The 21,488-nt window shown below is 43.1% G+C and overlaps 1 long non-coding RNA gene across 1 annotated transcript in view; it reads left to right on the top strand.

Moving 5' to 3' along the window:
- The first annotated feature begins 2,140 nt into the window (after nucleotides 1-2,140).
- The window catches only part of LOC121284371, a 57,121-nt gene continuing 37,773 nt past the window's right edge, over nucleotides 2,141-21,488 (top strand). Inside the window, exons 1-2 of the long non-coding RNA XR_005944473.1 lie at nucleotides 2,141-2,208; nucleotides 2,330-2,551. This is a non-coding gene — a long non-coding RNA (uncharacterized LOC121284371). The remainder of the gene's footprint in view (nucleotides 2,209-2,329; nucleotides 2,552-21,488) is intronic.

Below are 21,488 nucleotides of genomic sequence, written 5' to 3'. Positions count from 1 at the left end.
GTGGGCAATGGAGAGATGGGAATACCTGTAGGAGATGGCGAAAAGACATCAAATTCTGTTAATGAAGGGGGTGCAATGCAATCCTCCTGCCTGACACCAAAATCTCAGCTGCATTGGGAAGCCTCAGCTGTGCAGAGACTTCTGCTCTCACAGGTGGGTTCTCATGATCTTTTTATGTCTCTCACAGGCCAGTTGTGGAGGTGAAGTCTGCCAGCACTCTGCAGCATCCCCAGGGGCCTCAAACACTAGGTGGATCCTCATGCACGATTAGATAGGGTGGCACTGAGTGATGAGCTGTCACGAGTGAACAGGAGGTGAGAGAGGCAGAGGTAAGCCTGGGCAAACCCCCTTCGGGGATGAAAGACAGACACAGCCCTGCTCAGCTGGGTGCAGGGCCTCATGAGTCATGAGGAAACAGGCTGGCACTTAGAACTGCAGCATGGGACATATACACAGTCCCCTGCAGAGTCATGGGCTGAGAATGGGGGATTTCATCCAGCTCATGTGCACCACCATGCCTCAGGGTATTGAAAGCATGAGCTCTGCCATAGAGAGGGATATGTGACAGCACTCGGAGTGGCAGGCACAGTGCACTGACAAGCACAGAATGCATGTCACGCTCTGTAGCATTCACCAGTCACTCACACTGATTGTGCAAAGATACATAGAGTGGATGCCATTTGTGCCCCGGCTGCTGATCCCCTTCAATGGTCTAGACCACCATCCAAGGGCTGAGATTATCATCGATGAGGAAGAGGGAACCTCATCTCGCAGAGTGCCATCACCATCATTGACCTCCTTAACCCCTCTGGCTGACCATGGCCCAGTAATGGAGGTGGCTCCTGCCATTGATGCCATTGCAGCAGCATCTGGAGGCACCCCAACTGGCACCTACATGATGAGGATGACTGCCCCAGGCATCTCAGCTGCAAGCATTTAGACGGGACCAGGCTGCCTCTACCACATCTGAGGCAATAAGAGCAGCACCTCATAGAAGTGGCTGAGAGCAGAGGCCACCATGATGGTCAGAACATAGACTGGCTCACTGGGGTTAATTTACAATAGTGTACATTATTATTTGCTAATAACATTGGACATGTTGAGTCATGATCCTAGGCATGTGAGCTTCCAATCTTGCACGGAAAACCCCGAACAAATCAAAAAAGTGGTGGACAGATATGTACTGTGCAATGTCAGTAAGAATGGAGCTATTCAAAGCTGTCTGTTTAAAGGCTGTTTTCACAATCAGAGCAAGATAAGTGTCAGAGAATGCTATCCTACTTGATGAGTAGCACTCAGGTAAAACATGCCTGGATCAGATTTGCCCTGGCATTCAGGCCAGCGTGTTGAGAGCTTCTATTCCTGAGACAGCCCTGGACACATCCCTGCATCTCTCTGCTTTGCATCACCCTCCTCTTCCTCCCACGATGAACTGTGTTGATCTAGTGCTTCAACCTCTTCAAGGTCCACATCTCTGTGGAATGCCATATTATGGAAAGTGTATCAGACCACCACAATGCATGAGACCCTTGGAAGAGTAAACTGCAGGGCATCACCTGACCAGTCCACGCACTGGAGCAGCATCTTCAGATGGCCTGCTCATTGGTTGTCTCTGTGAGGGTTTGATTTTTATTAAGGATTGCTTGTCCTACAACCAACAAACTTTCATCAGTCACACAAAATTGGGAGAATTGTTCTCCATCTATTTGTTTTGAGTGTATGTACTGAGCTGTACTTTGTTCCTCTGTATGACTGGTAGTGTAACAGCCACACCTGAGAGCAATGCTGTTCAAATGGTGCCAAACTATCTCTACATCATCAGTACATTGGTAGTGTAGTCAACCTGCTAAGTTGTCTGATTGCACATGAACAATGTTAATTATTACCAAATGTGTAAGATATCTCCCTAAGGGAACATATCTGCACTCATGAGTACTTGTTAATGAATTATATATCCAATTATTCTTACATCATTTCCCTCCAGATTAAATTGTAACCTATTGGTGTAAACTTTCTTTAACAAGAAAAGTTTTAAATAATTGACTACAGGAAGATTTCTAGTCTCAGCAAGAAATGATTTAGTTCAGCAGGAACAGCTCTGAAGATGTTGTGCCTTTATTTTTTTACTTTCTTCTCCTTTTGTGAATATTGTTTTTTCTTTGTTGGTCTTTCTTCGAAGTGAAGCAAAGTGACTTGAACAATGCACAGGTTTGCAATATTTAATAATCATTTTTAAATGCGTTGAGAGCTTGATAATTTTATTTTTTAAAACACTTAAGAGAGGGATCAGTTAAATAGATTTGATCTGATCTTTTATTCTTTCAAACAGAAATATATTAAACAGTTCTATACCCTGGGAGATGGCTCTGAAGGTCTCCTAGAAAGTAAGGACTCCCTATCAGGAAAGATTAAAGAAGTGCAACAATTCTATGGACTGCAGGAAACAGGGAAACTGACTATGAAACTATGACAATGCCTCGATGTGGATCTCTTGACCTTGCTTAATATAGACTATCCAGGAAGACCTCAACGAACCATTTGTCACATACAGGTAAAGAATTCAAGCAGTGTACTTCTTTCTATTTTAGTTTAATAAAAATGTACAATAATATAAACAATGTTTATCCTTCCTAAAGAGTAGTAAACTATGTCCCTTAACTAAGCTACTTTGAGATGGAAGATACCTTATGGAGGGCTGTAAATATTTGGCAAAAAGCAATTCTAGTGAATTTTGACAGAGTCCATAGTATTGAAGCTGATATCACAATTTCATTTAAAGCATGTGGTATGATACTGTTTTTAAGCTTGTTGCTCATTTGTGTGGGAGTAACTTATCTTTTAATATTTTATTCATTTTTATGAAATCTGTGCCATCACTAACACCACCTATTTCTACCTCTAAAGCATTACCCAATTTTACCCCTGTCTCAGCTCATCTGCTGCTGAAATCCTTGTTCCTACACACTCCTGGCTGGTCTTCCACATTCTATCCTCTGTAAATTTGAGCTTATCTAAAGTGTCACAGAACAGCTGCGCAAGAGGGTGAACAGCCAGAGGTCGTGGTCCATGTACATTGGTACTAACGACATAGGTAGGAAGGGGGATGTGGTCCTGCAATTGGAATTTAGGGAGGTAGGGAGAAAATTAGCAAGCAGGACCTCTAAAGTAGCAATCTCTGGATTATTCCCAGTGCCACCTGCAAGTGAGTGAAGAAATAGGAAGATAAGACCGATGAATGCGTGGTTGAAAAGATGGTGCAGGAGGGAGGGCTTTATATTCCTGGGACACTGCAACTGGCTCTGGGGAGATGGCACTGGTTGCACCTGAACAGAGGTGGGACTGAATTCCTTGTGGGGCATTTTGCTAGTGCTGTTGGGGAGGGTTTTAGCTAACTCAGCAGGGGTGTGGGAACCAGGAGAGAATATTAGAAAGTAATACCAGGGTGCATGGAATGCTGGGAGAGGCAGATAGCACTAAAATAGAGAATGGTAATTAATAGACGGAATCAGAGTAAGAGAGCAAATAGTGAAGTCTAAATCAGGGTTACACTGCATGTATGTGAATGCATGGAGTACAGTTAATAAAATTGAAGAGTTACAGGCACAGATTGCCTTGTGGGATTATGATGTTGTGGTGATTATGGAAACCTGGCTTAAGGAAGGGCAGGTCTGGGTGTTAAATATTCCTGGTTACAAGGTGTTCAGAAAAGATAGGAAAGGGAAAAAAGGAGGGTGGCGTTTTTGGCTAAGAAGAGTATTGTAGTACTGGAGAGAGAGGATGTGTCAGAGGATTCAAGGACAGAATCGATTTGGCTAGAGTTAAGGAATAAGAAGGAGCCAATTACATTGTTCAGTGTAATGTATAGACCACCAGCTAGTGGGAAGGATATAGTGGAACAAATCTGCATGGAAATTACAGAGGTGTAAACATCATAAGAGTAGTTATAATGGGGGACTTTAATTACATGTATATAGACTGGGATAGTGGTAGTGTAAAGGGCAGTGAGGGACAAGTGTTCCTAGATTGTGTTCAGGAGAATTTCCTACAGCAGTATGTGTCCAGTCCAACAAGAAAGGAGGCACTGCTAGACCTGGGTCTTTGGAATGAGGTGGGCCAAGTAGATCAAGTGACAATGGGGAAACATTTTGGGGACAGTGATCATTGTATCATAAGGTTTAGGATGATGGTGGAAAATGACATTGGTCAATCTAGAGTAAGAATAATCAACTGGCAGAGAGCGGACTTCAATAGGGCAAGAGCGGATCTGGGCCAGATAGATTGGAACCAAAGGCTGGCGGGAAAAGCAGTAGCTGAACAATGGGCTGCCTTCAAAGAGGAGATGGTTTGGGCAAAGTCAAGGTATATTCCCTCAAAAGGGAAGGGTAGGGCAAACAATTCCAGAGTTTCTTGGATGACAAAGAGGACAGAAATTAAGTTAAAGAAGAAAAAATGTGCATATGGCAGGTGTCAGGTAGCAAATACAATTGAGAACCAAGCTGAATACAGAAGGTTCAAAGGGATGTGAAAAAGCAACTACGAGAATAAAGAGGGATTATGGAAAAAAACTGGTAGCTAACATAAAATGAAATCCCAAAGTATTCTATAAGTACATCAGTGTAAAAGGGTGGTAAAAGGAAGAGTAGGGCCTATTATGCCCAAAAAGGGGATTTACATATTGAGGCAAGATGCATGGCTGAGATGTTAAATTAATATTTTGCATCTGTCTTTACCTATGAGGCAGATGCTGCCCAGGCAATCAAGACAAATGAGGAAACTCAGTCACTAAAAGGGCTTAAAATTGATAAGGAGGAGGTATTGTATAAGTTGTCGGTACTTAAAGTTGATAAGGCACTGGGACCGGATGAGTTGCATCCAAGAATATTGAAGGAAGTGAGAGTGCAAATTGCAGAGGTGCTGGCAATAATCTATCAATGTTCCTTGAACTCAGGGAGGACTGATGAATTGCAAACATTACGCCCTTGTTCATACAAGGCTGTAAAGATCTGCCCTGCAATTACAGACCCATCAGTTTAACTTCGGTGGTAGGGAAACTTCTAGAAATGATTATTCAGGATAGAATTAATAGTCACATGGAAAAATGTGGATTGATTCAGAAGGGTCAGCATGGATTTATTAAAGGAAATTTGTGTCTAACTAACTTGCTGGGGTTTTTTGAAGAGGTAACTGAGACAGTTGATGAGGGCAAGGCTTATATATAGCTTATATATACTTCCAAAAGGCATTGGAGACAGAGCCACACAGCAGATTTGAGAGGAAAATTATAGGTCATGGAATAAAAGGGACAGTAGCAACATGGTTACAAAATTGGCTGTGGGATAGGAAACAGAGAGTAATGGTTAATGGGTATTTGATTTCCCAGGGGTTGGCATTGCTTTTCCTGATATATATAAATGATCTAGATCTTGGTGTGCAGGGAACAATTTCAAAGTTTGCGGACGATACAAAATTTGGGAGAATTGTAAACTGTGAGGAGGACAGTGTAGAAATTCAAAAGGACATTGACACATTGGTGGAGTGGGCAGATACGTGGCAGATGAAGTTCAATGTGGAGAAATGTGAGGTGATACACTTTGGCACAAAGAATATGGAGAGACAGTATAAAATAAAGGATACTATTTTAAAGGGCGTGCAAGAGCAGAGAGACCTGGGTGTATATGTACATGAGTCATTAAAGGTGGCAGGACACGTAGAGAGAGCTGTTACCAAAGCATACAGTATTCTAAGCTTCTATAATAGGGGCATAGAATAAAAAAGAACGAGGAGGTTATGATGAACTTATATAAGACACTGGTTAGACCACAGCTGGAGTACTGTGTACAGTTCTGGACATCACATTATAAGAAGGATTTGAACGCATTGGAGAGGGGGCAGAAGATTTTCACAAGAATGGTTCCAGGATGAGACACTTCAGTTATGAGGAAAGATTGGAGAAGTCGGGACTGTTTTCCTTGGAGAGGAGAAGGCTAAGAGGAGACTTGATAGAAATTTTCAAAATCGTGAGGGGACTGAACAGAGTAGATAGGGAGAAACTGTTCCCGCTTGTAAACAGATTGAGAACCAGAGGACACAGTTTTTTTAAGTGTTTGCAAAGGAAGCAAATACAAGGTGAGAAAAATCTTTTTTTACACAGTGAGTAGTTAGGGTTTGGAATGCACTGCCTGTAAGTGTGGTGGAGGCAATTTCAACTGAGGCATTCAAGAGGCATTGGATGATTATTTAAATAGAAACAACGTGCAGGGTTACGGGGAGAAGGCAGGTGATTGGCACTAAGTTAAAATGCTCAGAGAGCCGGTGAAGACATGATAGGCTGATTGGCCTCCTGCTATGCCATAACAATTCTGTGAAAACCCTGTTGCCCATGTCTTAACTCAGGCAAACCTCATTTCCCTCTCACCGCTGTGTTCACTGGCTCGCAGTCAAGTAATGTCTTGATTTTAAAACTCTCATCCTTGTTTTCAAATTCCTCCATGGCCTCCCTATCTCTGTAATCTCCTCCAACCCCACAACACTCTCAGATACCTACATTCATCTAATTTTGGCCACCTGAACATACCCAATTTTATTTTTTCCACTATCATTGGGCATGTCTTCAGTTGCCTAGGCTCCAAGCTCTGGAACTCCTTCCCAACAGCTCTCTGCCTCTCTCCTTCATTTTCCTCCTTTAACACACTCCTATCTCTTTGACAAAGCTTTTGGTCTTATAACATCCCCCTATGTGAATTGTTGTGATCCTTTGTTTTATAATATTCCTGTGAAGTGCCTTGAGATATTTCATTACCTTAAAGGCACAATTTAAAAGTGCATTGTTGTTGCTTAGGGAAGAATCATCCCTCTGTCAGGTGTGTAGAAGCGGGCACGGGCGGGCGTGCCTCCGATCAGCGCCCCTGATTGGGGGCATGCTGCCATTTTAAATGGGCAGGCCAATTAAGGCTCGCCAGTGTGATGTCCGCCAGGAAGCACTATGCACTCCTCATGTGGGCTGGGGTGGAATCCCTCAGCCGAGAGTGCACTCATCTCCCTGAAGCAAAGTGCTGCCTCAGGGGGATCAGCACCAAATTTGAAAATGGTGAAGGTGCAAAAATAAAATTACCTTCATATGTCCCCTCATGTGACACTGCCACATGAGTTGGGACATGTCCATCCCTTTTAAAGCATACATTTATTAAAATTTTAAAAATGCTCATGAAACCTCATCCCGCCCGTAGATGAGGTTTCAAGCTTTCTTTGAAGCCCGCCAGGGCTCCCGGCCTGCCCACCAACCTTAAGGTTGGACAGGCAAGTCCATTAATTATCTCAATTACTCTTTAAATGGCCTTAATAGGCTGTTGACAGGTCGACAGGTGCACAGCTGATTCAGCTATGCTCCTGCCGACCTGAAAATTTAAATGAGGTTGGGTGACGTCGGGAGTTCTGCCTAATGTCATCCTGTGTCATTTTACACATCGGTGAGCAGGCCCCACCCCCCACTCACTGACCTAAAGATCCTGGCCTTAGAGTGTCAGCTGCATCCCAATGGGTAGCATTCTTCCTAGTGCATCACAATTGGATTCTGCATTCAAGTCTCATTCCAGGTCTTGAGTACAAATATCAAAACTGACACTCCAGTGCAATACTAAGAGAATGCTGCACTGTCAGACGTGCTTTTCTTTGGCTGAGACATTAAACTCAGGACCCATCCTCAGGATGTTAAAGATACTGTATCATTATTTTGAAGAAGAGCAGGGGAGTTAGCCATTGTGTCTTTTATTATATTCTTTCACGAGACGTGGGCATTGCTGGCTAAGCAGCATTTATTGCCCATCCTATTTGCCCTTGAGAAGGTGGTGGTGAGCTGCCTTCTTGAACCGCTGCAGTCCATGTGGTGTAGGTACACCCACAGTGCTGTTAGAAAGGGAGTTCCAGGGTTTTGACCCAGCGACAATGAAGGAACAGTGATATATTTCCAAGTCAGGATGGTGTATGGCCAATATGGTCTTGATTTCACCAATATTTATCACTCAATCAACATCACAAAAACAGATTAACTGGTCATTATCACATTGCTGTTTGTGGGAGTTTACTGTGTGCAGATTGGCTGCTATGTCTCCTACATTACAACAGGGGCAAGAATTCAGAAAATATTTGATTGGCTGTAAAGCATTTTGTGGTTGTGAAAAGTGCCATACAAATGCAAGTGTCTCTTTCTTATTGGTTTTTAGTAGAACATACATGGTTATGGACTAAATCTACCTGAAATTTACCTGTGTTCATTTAGTAGCAAGTGTTAATGATATTATAATTGACAGCATATATCCTTATTCAGTTAAAAGCAAAATACTGCAAATGTTGGAAATCTAGAACAAAAACAAAAATACCTGGAAAAACTCAGCAGCTCTGACAACATCTGCGGAGAGGAATAAGTTGACGTTTCGAGTCTGTATGACCCTTCATCAGAACTAAGACATATAGAAATGAGGTGAAATATAAGCTGGTGGAGGGGGGTTGGTGGGACAGGTAGAGCTCGATAGGGGGCTAGTGATAGGTGGAGGCCAAGAAGAGACTGCCAAAGATGTCATAGACAAAAGGTCAAAGGGGTGTTGACAGTGGTGTTATTATCTAAAGGATGTGTTAATGGGGACACTAAGGGCAGAAAGCAGGATGAGCAAATGACAGATGGCCCTAGTGGTGGTGGGGTGGGGAGAAGGGATTGAAATGGGCTAAAAGGTGGAGATGAAACAATAGATCGAAATAAATTTAAAAATAGGAGGGAAAAGAAAAATATTTTTGTAAAAAACTATAAGTTATTGGAAAAAGGAGAATCGGAAAGGGGGTGGGGATGGAGGAGAGAGTTCATGATCTGAAGTTGTTGAACTCAATATTAAGTCTGGAAGACTGTAAAGTGCCTAGTCGTAAAATGAGGTGTTGTTCCTCCAGTTTGCATTGAGCTTCATTGGAACATTGCAGCAGGCCAAGGACGGACATGTGGGCATGAGAGCAGCTTTATCCTTATTCATTGTTTGTCACAGTTATTTTGATGATCTTGTGTGGAAAAAATACTGCTGCAGGGAAATCAGCAGTAATTGACTGACAATGGTAATTTCATATAGAGGCATAGTCATACCTGTAAAGTTGTTTCACAAGCTTCAGACCATCGTTTGATCCTTTCAGATCATTTTGTTTTCCAACTGCAGTGTCAATATTCACTTTGACATCCATTAATTATAACAGTTGCATGTGATTTAACTGACAAAAATAATTTACAACTTTGTTAACCTATTTCACTTCCCCAAATGTTCATTTTTAAGGGCATTAATAGCACCCTCAGTAGTAATGATGACACCTTTTAAGGAAATGAGAGCAATCTTTGGCTTCTACCATTTATAATTGATCGATTTCATAATGACCTGGTCCTCTCAGAAGCTGAAAGTGATCATTTAAAAATTACAGCCACAAAGCCATATTGTACCATACCATAAATCAATTCTGAACTTGGGATTGTTGTATATTAGCATCATTTTTGGTATTTTCTAAATAATATCAATAATAAAACCTCAGGACAGAGTCACCAGTAGGTAGTGCTTTCATCCAAAATCAGTCAAACCAGTGTAACATTTCAAATGCATGAAACACCCAGCGCAAGTCGAATTTCTGTGATCTCTGCCATTGGTTATACAAAACATTTGAAACTTACAGAATACTGAAAGGCCTGGATAGAGTGGACATGGGGAAGATGTTTCCATTAGTAGGAGAGACTAGGACCCGAGAGCACAGCCTCAGAGTAAAGGGAAGACCTTTTAGAACAGAGATGAGGAGAGTGGTGAATCTATGGAATTCATTGCCACAGAAGGCTGTGGAGGCCAGGTCATTGAGTATATTTAAGACTGAGATAGATAGGTTCTTGATTGCTAAGGGGATCAAAGGTTACGGGGAGAAGGCGGGAGAATGGGGTTGAGAAACTTATCAGCCATGATTGAATGGCGGAGCAGACTCAATGGGCTGAATGGCCTCATTTCTGCTCCTATGTCTGATGGTCTTATGATCTTATTATGTTGAATCCAGCTCCACCCATGAAACTGGCTACGTATCTAATTTGAATTAATAGCCAGGATTTTCCTGCTCCATTGTGGCAGGACCTGCCATGGGTGATGTGCCAGCCCAGCCAAAAGCCCAATGACTTTCAGCGGGACCGGAAGATCCCGTAGTGCTGGAAAATCCTGCGCTAGGTTTAGAAAATAGGTATTAAAGCAGGATTTTCTGAGAGGCTTCGGGACTCCGATGCCAGGACCAAATGGGGGCCCCGAGCCTGCATTTAATGGAAGCCTAACCATGGGACTTATTACCTGGAGGTGGCTCCCACCTGGCTTCCTCCGAGCTCGCCGTTCAGTTGAGGGCAGCGGGAAGGCTCCCGAAGCTGCAGGCTCAATCACAGGGCAAGCAGCTCTAAAGCCTTGTCAGCCCCACTGAGTTAGCTGCTGTGGCAAAGGTGCCTATCTGAGGCATAAAAATAGGTAAATATTTCAAAGGGGGCAAGCTGGCAGGCAGGCAGGCCACTTCGATAGGAGGAAGCCTCCCTGGTGACTATGTTTGAGCCGCAGGTACAGCCTTTGCAGTCGATGGACCCCTCTTTGGTGGATGGAGCCTATGGCTCTATTGGCTCTCTGAACTGCGGCAGGGAGCTCACCTTCATCAAGTAGCAAAATGTTTCTGAGCTTTTTAAATGCTCCCTAAATGGATCCTTAAAACATCAAGCGATCTACAATCTTACCTGCCCTGGGAAAAACCTGGCTGATGTTATGAATGCTTTGGGCAGCCATCCCATGTAGCTCTCGACTATTTACCAGGCCACCCTGCCTCCAGTCCTGCCATCCCAGCGCAAGGAAACCTCTGCCCTGAGTGTCTGGTATATTAATTTGAGTGCCCTAAATTTAAATAACTGAAAATGACGTATACAGAGCCATTTGCTAATTTAGTTGGTATACATTAGTCAGTCCCTCAGTAAATTAAATACATTTTAATATTTATTTTTCTTTGAAAAAAGGTTGCTACAATGCCTTTGTGTCTAAAAGAAATTCATTTGAAGAAACTCTTGGTGAAAACTCACTATGCTCATTGAACCATAACTTCGCCAAGGGTGATTTTGCACCCATTTTGTGCACAAATTTGTCCATTGCCCAATGTGAAATCTTCCATGTTATTATTGTAATAGTGAATTCACTAGAAACAATGCAGACATTTGAACTGGGATCAGGAAAATTATGAACATTGGCCGAGATTTTCTACTGCCATCTCAGACAGGAGTCTGTGGGAAATAGGTCGGAGATCTATGATTCTGGCTCTTCACTCAGTTGAGCACCCATCTGTTTTCAATTTATTTTTCTGGTGAATGGGGAAGCTCTGATCTCAAAAATAACAAAACAAAGTTTGTTTTGAATTCTGAAACAGAATTTAAATATGTTGGGCCGAGATGCCCTGCATACCATTTCTCACTATTCTGTCATGCAGGATAACTACTACTAAATAAATGTCAATCATCCCAACAGCAACGGTAATGCAGATGTCTAATTTAAAATTTTAGCCATAGGATCACCTACAAGGGCTTCTCTTCCTGCTCCTGCACAGTTACCTCAGTTGTTTTAGATCCATTCACCTATTTTTCATCCATGTGCTGCCCATCCAGTGAAATCGTCCAAAACCAGGGTGTCAGATCCACAAGCATACTGACAATATGCATTTTACCTGTTCACCACCTCTCTCAACCCTCCCTGTCTCTAAATGATCAGATGCTTGCCCAACATCAAGGGCTGAATGAACAGATATATCCTCTAACTAATTATTGGGAAGGTTGAAGGCTGGGGCATGTTAGGGGAGGTTGGAGGGGGATTGTGGGGCAGGTTGCAGGGGAGGTGGGGAGGGGAAGTTGGAGGATGGCTTGAGGGTGGGAGTGAGTCAATTTTAAGATTTAGTAGCACAAACTTAAATACTGTACACCTCTCAAAATTCTCTTTGAATGTAAACCACCATATAAATAGCTGTCTAATTTCTTTATGCCATAAAGTAGACATAATTCTAATGACATGCCGTTTCAATGTACCAGAGGATTGAGAATCTTGGGCCTCATCAAAATAAATATAAGAAGCTGAAAACCAGGAGTGTTGCAAAAAAGGTGTTGACTCACTGTTGCTGGCTTTATTACACTTGCAAAGTCTGGAGATAAAATCCTATTTGTCACAAAGAGATTGCTTAAAGAAGGGTTTTACAAATCTCTACTCCATCCTAGATTAACCCCAACCTGCACCATCCTGTTTAAAATCTACCAGAAGGGGGTCACACTGTGGGGTTAAAAGTTCTCTGGGGGTGAGGATTCCTGATCATATATTGTAAATTTGGCAAAAAAAAATCTATTGAAAGCCCAGGGAAATAGCATAAACGGTTTTTACCATAAGAGGGCCTTTACAGAGACCCAGTCCTATGACTTAAGTGCTTCTAGAAATGATTTCTCTCAGGATTTTGCTGTTGCATTTTTTTTGCTGTTGCAGTTTCTTATTTAATTAAATTTTCCCACTTAATTTGCCTATTTCTCTCATACCTCAAACAACAATTGGAATTTTAAAAAAAAAATGCTATTTGCACATTAATTTAGTACAAATGCTATGCAACATTATATTACCTGTGGATAGGCTGTAAATCCACAGTGTACACCAAAATTGTATGTAGTGGGTTGGTGCCAGAGAAATCAGAATGGTAAGGCTGTGTTACCTACAGAGTTGAATTGTTTTGTAAATAGTGATTTCTTTGTAGCCACTTTCCTAACATCAGCTGATTGCTCTGTGATTACTTATCCTTAAAGACTCAGCATTGGACCTCCATTTTCACCATTGCTATAGGCACTCTGCCTGCTTCACACAGGTATAATGAAAGAAAGACAAAGCCTATATTTATAAAGCACCTTTCATGATGCATAAAAGTTGCTTTAAAGCCAATCAAGTACTTTTGAGTTGTAATCATTGGTGTAATGTAGGTAATGTTATCAAAAGATTGAGCAGGTTTGATGTCAAATGGCTTACTCCTGCTCCTAATATGTATGTTCATATGGCAGGACAGGAGTGCATAATGGACTCGTGGCCTGAATTTTCAGTTCAGTGGGCGGGTGTGATCAGCAGGCCCAGAATCAGCCAGGAAACGGACCACCAACTGTGATCAACCCCGACTGCAATTTCTTGCTGGCTGGCCAATTAACATCCAGCCAGCATGAAACATGCCGTGAAGAGCTCAGCACTGTCAGGGTGGGGGTGTGAAGGGGATGGGCGATGACATCATTGTGGATGGGGGCCAGCACTGACAGAAAGCTTCCTGAAGGTAGAGAGCTGCCTCAGGCAGCTGAAGACCCGATAAAGCAAAAATAAAGGTTTCAAAAGCTGAAAAAAAGTGACCATGCATCATAATCAATCACCTGAAAGTTTAGCTAATGGAAATGCTATCCACAGAAATTTATTTATATTTTATTTCATTACGAAAATTTCATCCCACCTGTGGATGTGGTTTGCTGAAAAATGTAAAGGCTGCCTGGCTGATTTGCCCATCAACCAAACATAAAGTTGGACGGGCAATGAAAAATCTGAGTCAATTGCACCATTAATGGGCTTAATTGCCCTCCTAATTGTCGGTGGGCGCTCACAAAAGTCGGAAGTGTGCACACCAACAAATATCGTGTGAGTGCGGGATTACATCGGGACGCTCACCCAATGTCTTCTCACGTGATCTTATGACCAATTGTGTCACTGATTTGTTTAATAGCCAGAGCACCTGTAGGATGCACACAAACTAATACTGCATTATATCATTGCTGCTCTTAAAATTAATGACCCATGCAGCATATATATTGTGTGATATTTGTAACCAGATGCCAACGATGGGCATTATCATTTTACTAGGACCTTTCTGTGATTGTTTGGTGGAATTGATTGGTGAATCTTGAAAAGGGAAAAACATTATGCATGATTGAAAGGGGAGGGTTAAAGAAGTGGGGGATGGGAAATAAGAGGTCTAGAAATAGGAGAAGCACCAGGGCCCATGATTTCCCTCCATGCCCCTGGTTACAGAGCACCTGCACCATGAGAAAATGGAATCACTTTTGATTGATAAAGTTGCCAGGAGGCTAATAGGGAGAACACAAGATATTGTAGATGTAGTCTGTTGTGATATCACTTTAAGAGAGAATATGCCAATGAGTAAGTAGCCAGGATGTAAACAACGTGATCATCAAACATTGTTCAGAGGAGCTTTCAGTTTCATGTGTTGTGAAGGAATTGCAGCTGCACTTTCTTGTTAACAATAGTTGTTGAATCTTTATCGTAAATCTATCTGCTGAGCAAGCCTGTATTACAGCTTCAAATAAACTGAATCTAGTTTTGGTTTACCTGTGTGAGATTGGTAAGTTTGTATTAAGCAAAGATAGAAAGACAATAGAATCCATGGCATTTTGCATCATGCGGAGCCTGCCTTGTGTGTGAATCCCAGTGTTCTCTTGCTCTACTTCTCTCTGCCCATAGGGAAGGAGATGTAGGTGTTTCTCCTTGTAAAGCAGCCCATGAGGTATTGCTGACATCATCTGTTGCAGCTTGAAAAGTGCCTGTGGCATAAAAGTTAAGGGTGACCATGACCTTGATGGAAGTAATGCTGTCCAAGTCTTGACTTGGGGCTTGAGTTATGGCTGCAGTAAGTGACATCACTTAATGAGATCCTCCCTGGTGAAGAGGACATCAGAAAAAAACCCCCTGAAGGCACCTGCAGCTTATTATAGGTTTATGTTTCTAAGTGATTTGAAAATATGTCAAAGTGTTGAGGAGGGCTTCTTCCCTAAAGATAAAGGAAATTGTATTTGTTACTATAACATCAATCTGCATTTGCTTGGTATGTTTAATGTCATTAAACATTTCAAGGCTCTACACACTGGCAATGTTTAACAAAATTTGCCACTGAGCCATATAAAGGAGATATTAGGTAAATGATAAAAAGCTTGTCCCCAAAAAGGTATGCTTTAAGGGGCATCGTAAAGGAAGAAAAAGAAGCAGAAAGTTGGAGAGATTTAGTGGGGACATTCAAGAGCTTTGGGCCTCAGCAGCTGAGGAAATGGCAAGCAATGGTAGAGCGATTCCAATTGAAACAGCACAAGAGGCTAGATTTGGAGGGGGGCAGATATCTCGGAGGGTTCTAGGGTTGGAGCAGGTTACAGAGATAGGAGGAATCTAAAAGTCGATGAGCACACATCAGATGATGAACTCAAAGTGGACTGCCGATTTGCCATCAGCCCATTTTGTGCTCTTCGCGAATAATTTCACTTCGGAAGAATTTATCAGAAAATTCTATGGCCCAGAACTTCTGACCTCAGGGTCGGGGTGGGCCGTACCTGGGACATACGCCAGAAGATGCATTGTGGGCCCCCTGGAATTCCCCATTTAAGAATTGCACGACAATTGTCTGGGAAGTTTCAATTTCTGAGGAACAATGACCCTGCACCTAGAACCATCTGATACTCCGATTTAAATCACAGACTTTGGATGGTTCTGACTCTCTTAGTAGAATAGTTTACCAGGAATTGTTACCCAGGAAAAGTTACTAAGGGAAGGTTAGAATGATTAAAAACACTTCTAACACCTGGGTAACTACAGTACTGACCCCCCAAACAATTGATGAATAATTGAAGAATAAGACACAGTAGGGCCATTGAATCAATCAAATTGTTGCTCATCATTCCTCATTATAAATCATTACTAGTTTATTTGTTAGATCAAAAGAATGGATTAATCCAAATTATAAAGAATCGCATGCGAGAGATACCATATCTTGTTGATTTTGTTAATGGTGACAGGCAGTACAAGCAAATTAGGAATCTATAGAAAGTGACTTTTGCAATATTTCAGGTTTCCAGCATCTGCAGGACTTTGCTTTTGTTATACATCTATATATCTAGTCAGCTATCTCTTGGCTTTAATTCTAACCAACCTAAGTTGTCAACAAAAGATACCAAAGAATTAGCTATTGTGATCCAATTTGAGGGCTGAATTTTCCTGGATCCCTGGTAGCAGGCTTGGAGGCTGGGCCAGGAAAATAGGGGGGAACTATGTTGGGATGGCTCCTCAATACATATTTGTTGCTAGCGATATTTTCCAGGAGTGACTTGGGAAACAGATTAGCTGCCTTCTGAATGGAGGCAGGCAGCCAATTTACATAATTAAGCCCCAATTTGGAGTGATTTGGAAAGTTCACCAGCATTTTGCTGTCAGCGGAGTGGCTTAACACAGTGCGTGGAGACCGTCAGCTTCATGGAAGCATGGAGATGGCCTCCCTGCACAGGCTAGGGGATTATTGGAACCAGAGTCTCCAAATTCCAAAGAGGGAACTGTCACAAAAGGCCATACATATGGTCCAAACACTGCCACAGGCAGAGGTTCCCCTCCTCTTGAATTCAATTACCCTTCCATTTGCTGGCAATTCATTATTTTGACATTCAGGCCAGTGAGGACACTTTGATATTGAGGCACCCTCATGGTCCGTGGCCTACATCCACAACTCCTGGTGGGACTGCTGAGACTCTAGAGCTGCTGGCCCTCCAATCCAACTAACAGTGTCAATAGCCTGCCTGCCATCTTTAATAGGATGATGAGCATGGAGGCGTAAAACTGCGAGGCGTCCCCTGGAAATATCGGTGAGATCTTACTGGTATTGGCTAGCACGTGCGGATTTAGGACCCTAATTTGGCCCTGGCATCGGGGTCCCAAAGCCTGTGGTAAAATCCTGTCCTATATACCCAGATGAGCAATGTTAGATGACTCACTCTAAATCTATCAATTTTGAGATTGTTGTCATGTGATCTTCATGTCAGATAAGCTACCACACCAGTAGATGGCAATGTCACAGCACATAAAATCCTTTCTGACTGGAATGTTTCTTTGCTTGTGTAGACAATTCTGTGTGATACTAAACATTGCACCTTACAAAAAGAATAAAAATGCTACATGTAAATCTTCTTCATGTCTGAGGAGAGAGAAATTGTTAATGTTTCTGACCAATAACCTTTCATTACCCAGTCTTGATGAAGTGCAATCAACTTGAAATGTTAACTCTGATTCTCTACAAATGCTGGGCGGAATTGCCCCAGAATTGTACTAAATGCGATAGCGGGCATGAAAATAATGTTTTTCCCGCCAACCGCAATGGCAGGTTTTTGCGCTGTATCATCTGCTTCCCTCCTCATTAATTATGCCGTCTCGCTGATGGGCGGTCTCTGAATCGCCCATCACGCCATTAGCTTATTGTTTCCTGACTCCGGGTGCCATATTTAAACTGCAACCGTGCACACAGTTCTCAATGCTTGCAGCGTAGGCATGGCATGGCCCTGAAAGCCAAGAAGAGTTCAGTGACCTGCCACTGGAATGCCTTTTGGAGACCTACCCTGATTCCTCCACCCTGCTCTGACCACAGGAAGTGCAGCAATCTCACCACTCCAGCTTGGGAGACGTTGGCAGTGGTGATCAGTGCCAACTCTGCACACAAGAGGTTGGCCATCCAGTGCAGAAAGAGGATGAATGATCTCATCTGGGCCACCAGGGTAAAGCATCCATCTCATCATTCTAAACTCACACACTCACAGGGCTATTACACATTCACTGGCATCTCACTCACTGCCAGCTCAGGGGACATCACCACTCTCTCTCTCACACACACCCTCACATTTCCATCTGGCCTCATCTCCTCTGGAGACTGCCTCCTCAGCCCTCACCATTTTGAGGCCACTTGCACAGATGAACATGTGCCCCCCCCCCCCCCCCCCCCCCCCCCCCCCCCCCACACACCCTGGGATACTCCCCTCTCCTAGTACAGCTTTCGTCCTGCAGTCTCTTTCCTTGCCTTCTCCCCAAACAAGCCCTAGCTCTGCAATTGTTGAAACACTGCTCACGCTGGTTTGGTAGATAGAGATGTGGTGCAGCCTGCGAAGCCTGGCGCTGATGATTGCGAATACTGCCCAAAGCAAGGTAGACAAAGAAACCTCGAAGTCCCAAGTGAAGTGCAGCTCACCAGCTGTAGGTCGCTTATGTACAGTTGTGAAACATGTTGACGTGATGCCCAGATGATTCAGCCTGTGGGGATGATTCCAGAAAGGAGGGCTTATAATGAGACGCTGAAGTATTGAACTTCGGTTCCCGACGTATGGTGGGAAAGGCCCGCCATTGACAGGTGGAGCGGATGATCACAAACTGGTTTCACAAAAGCGCAAAACCGATTTTTGGCCTTCTTGCCATATTGTCCACTCACGCTACCAAACACGCTCACCACCAATGGAGTGGAAAATTCTGGCTGCTTTCTAAACTGCTGAGCGTTTGCAGCATTTTTGGTAGTTTCAGATTTCCAGCATCTGAGGTAACATAAGAGCATTGGAATTTGGAGCAGGAGTAGGCCATTCGGCCCTCTGAGCCTGCTCTGCCATTCAATATGATCATAACTGATCTGATGTGGCCTTGACTCCACTTCCCTTCCTTTTCCCAACAACCCTCGACTCCTTGTCAATCCAAAATCTAACTCAGCCTTCAATATGTTGTGACCTCTTCCACAGAGAACAGCGGAAGTTGGAATTCAAAAGACTAATGACCCTTAGAGGGATGCAAATCCTCCTCATCTCCGTCTTAATTGGGAGACCCCTTATTTTTAACCTGTACTCCCTAATTCTAGGGGAGATATCCTTTCAGCATCTTAGAAAAGCTGGCAGGTGCATTAAAAGATAGCATCAGCATTGATTCCATAGACGAAGAAGACAATAACAGTCTATACCTTCCATAGTTACTGTATAGTCTAACTCCAATGGCATGCCACCATACAAACCCACACTTACAGAAGAATCAGTTATAATGTTGCTACAAAACTTGAATGCTAAACAAGAACTTTGTCACGGAATGAGATCGGTTGTTAGCGAGCTATTTTCTTCAATGATTGATGCTGAATTTAAAACAGGCAGTCCCATTCCATGATATTCCATCCTTCCCATGCCATCCCAATCCCTCTCTTGCCATCCCCATCTCTCCTAGCAATACAATCTCATCCTTCACGGAAGTAGTCTGTCCAGCCAGGGTAATTTTATTGTTGGTCTCCCCTTACCTTCTGCTATTTTTGCTTTCCACCAACACACCACACCACCCATTGCTGCCACCATCAACCATTGGTAGCCGCACAAGGATCATGTGGCCCAGTCCTCCACACTCCCCACGTGCCCCCATGTGTCCTGGGCACCAAATAAACCAATAAACAGATGTATTCCTTAAACTGACCAATCAAAAGAGTTTGCATAGGTTACTATGCTTTAAAGTTAGGGCATCAACAATGTTATTACCTATTTCCTTTTATTATAACCATCTTGCTTTGAGGATTTGTCACTCTTCAGTGCCATTACTTTGTTCATCATTGTTACTTTGCTTGTGTTAATTTTGGTGAGTCCCTATCCATGATTCAGTGTTACGTTTTCTTGCTATCCTCTTCCTCCACTGTGATTTCTGACTCAAAGTGATTGCTCAACATGCCTGTCATTTCCTTGTTTTCATTTACAACATCACCATTATCAATTTTCTAGGCGCCCACATTGTTCCTGATCACCCTCTTTTTTCCAAATGTAATTGTAAAAAATGTGTTGACTTTGATATTGTTTAAGCTTATTTTTATATTCTATTTTTGTAGCTATCACATTTTGTTGTCCTTTACATCTTTCCCAGTTGTCTAGATTTGTGTTTTTTTTGTTGCATTTTTGTATTTTTTTTAGTTTTACTTTGTCTCTCATTTCTTTTGTTGTATATGGCTATTTTTCATTACTTGCCTCTTGGGGGTATAAACTGATTCAATATCAAGAAAATTTTTTTTTTGAAAACCTCCCAATAATTCTCTGTTGATTTATCCATTAACAGATTTGCCCAGTTTACTGAGAACAGATGCTTCTCATCCCAATGAAGCTAGCCTTACCTAAATTTAGAATCCTAGGGTGGAAACCTCCAAGATTTGCACTAAGTGCAGCAGCGGGCATGAAAAAGTCCTTTTATCCACCAGCTGCATTGGTGGGGTTTCACACCATATCATCCGCTTCCTATGTCATAAATTATACAGTCACGGGAAACATGTCGGATTGCTGGCGGACTGCCTCCAATTAGCCTGCCATGCCATTACCTCGCCGCTTTCTCACGCCGGGCACCATATTTAAAATGCAGCCGCGCGCACACTTCTCAATGCTTGCAGCCCAGGAGTTTTCCATTCAAGACATGATCCCAAAAGCCAGGAAGGTTGCAGCCCCACGATTCAGTGATGCATCTCTGGGACACCTTCTGGGTGTCATGGAGAGCTGCTGCAACATCCTCTACCCCGGCTCTGGCTGCAGAAGGCCCACCAGTCTGGCTTGGGAGGTGGTGGCAGAGGTGGCCAGAGTCAGCACAAGAGTTTGGCCAACCAGTGCAGAAAACTCATCTGTGCTGCCAGGGTAAGTCAACCATCTCATCAGTCTCAACCCACCCAATCACAAGCCAATCATACATTCACTGGCATCTCACTCACTGCCTGCACAAGAGGTATCACCACTCACATAAGAACATAAGAAATAGGAAAAGGAGTGGACCTTTCAGCCCCTCGAGTCTGCTCCCCGGTTCAATAAGATCATGGCTGATCCATGTTTAGACTTCCACATGCCCATCTAACTTCGATAACCTTTGATTCCTTTGCCTAACAAGAATCTATCTACCTCTGCCTTAAAAATATTCAATGACCCTGCCCCCACTGCCTTCTGAGGCAGCTTCCAAAGTCTCACAACCCTCTGAGAGAAAAGAATTCTCCTCATCTCTGTCCTAAGTAGGTGACCCCCTAATTTTAAAACAGGACCCCCTAGTTCTGCACTCACCCATAGGAGGAAACATCCTTTCGATGTCCACCTTGGCAAGGCCGTTCAGGATTTTGTATACTTCAATCAAATCACCCCTCACTCTTCTAAACTCCAGTGGAAAGAAGCCCAGCCTGTTTAACCTTTCCTCAAAAGACAACACATTCATTCCAGGTATCAGTTTAGTAAACCTCCTCTGAACCGCCTCCAATGCATTTACATCCTTCCTTAAATAAGGAAAACAAAACTACACACGTTTCGCTTACTGGGCGGAATTTTCTGTGCCCACAGGTGTGGCGTGTGATCGGTGGCGTGAGTGGACAATATGGCATGGTCAGTTTCATGACGGCATGAAACCAGTTCACGATTGTCTGCTCAGCCTGCTGATGGCATTTCCCTCCATCGGATATCAGGAACCTTACTGTAATACAGCAGCATATCATTATCAGGCAAACCCAATGGAATCATCCCCCCTTGCTGGGTCAACTGTCCACATCAGCAGGAAAGCAGGCCATCATCTTTCACAACAGCATATAAAAGATGTGCACTTGGTGGGCTGCACTTTGAGGGGAACTTGGAGGCAAGT

This window comes from Carcharodon carcharias, chromosome 11, assembly GCF_017639515.1.
Source record: "Carcharodon carcharias isolate sCarCar2 chromosome 11, sCarCar2.pri, whole genome shotgun sequence".
Taxonomy (NCBI): Eukaryota; Metazoa; Chordata; class Chondrichthyes; order Lamniformes; family Lamnidae; genus Carcharodon; species Carcharodon carcharias.
Note: the sequence above shows the minus strand (reverse complement) of the source record. Positions and strands in the feature narration are given on the sequence as shown.